Source organism: Octopus sinensis, linkage group LG1, assembly GCF_006345805.1.
Source record: "Octopus sinensis linkage group LG1, ASM634580v1, whole genome shotgun sequence".
Lineage (NCBI taxonomy): Eukaryota > Metazoa > Mollusca > Cephalopoda > Octopoda > Octopodidae > Octopus > Octopus sinensis.
In genome coordinates, this window is record NC_042997.1 from 73,517,851 (window position 1) to 73,518,470 (window position 620).

The window sequence follows — 620 nt, forward strand, 5'->3', positions numbered from 1 at the left end:
TGTAAAAGCTGCACACGGCTAAATCGAGATGTTTCGAAAATCTATATTGTACCATAAAATAACATGGGTGTATATAGATTTCGAAAATTAGCAAAAGTTCAAAATAACCCGGCAACTGGTGGTTTTAGACTTATTATTCTTTAGTTCGAGTGCCTCTACCCCGAGATAAATCAATTATATTTAGATAGAGTTGGTAACAAGTTGGGGATATGGCGTGCAACGATACCAGAGCTGGTGGATTACTAAAATAATGAGTGATATTGGGTAGAATAGTGTTTGTCTAGATTCTATAGTTTGAGTGTGAGGCGATGAGGCTGGAGCTTGAGCGATACTTTTTGTAAATAGAAATTAGGGTAAACAATTGGGTGAATGAAGTTCAGATACAGGGCACTAGACAGGTGTTGTTTGGTTGTAGGTTTGAAAATCAAATTCTCCTGATTGAACTTTAATCGTACTGAAGTAGACACAAAAATACCACCAATTGCGATTATAAGGGAAAATACATAAATAACTGATTGTGAATACATTAAAATAATTGAAAATTCATGTGTAGCGATCTTTTCCCGGAATGAAATACATTTTCGTTAGTGAATGGTCGAATGGATATGTTTCTGTGAGAA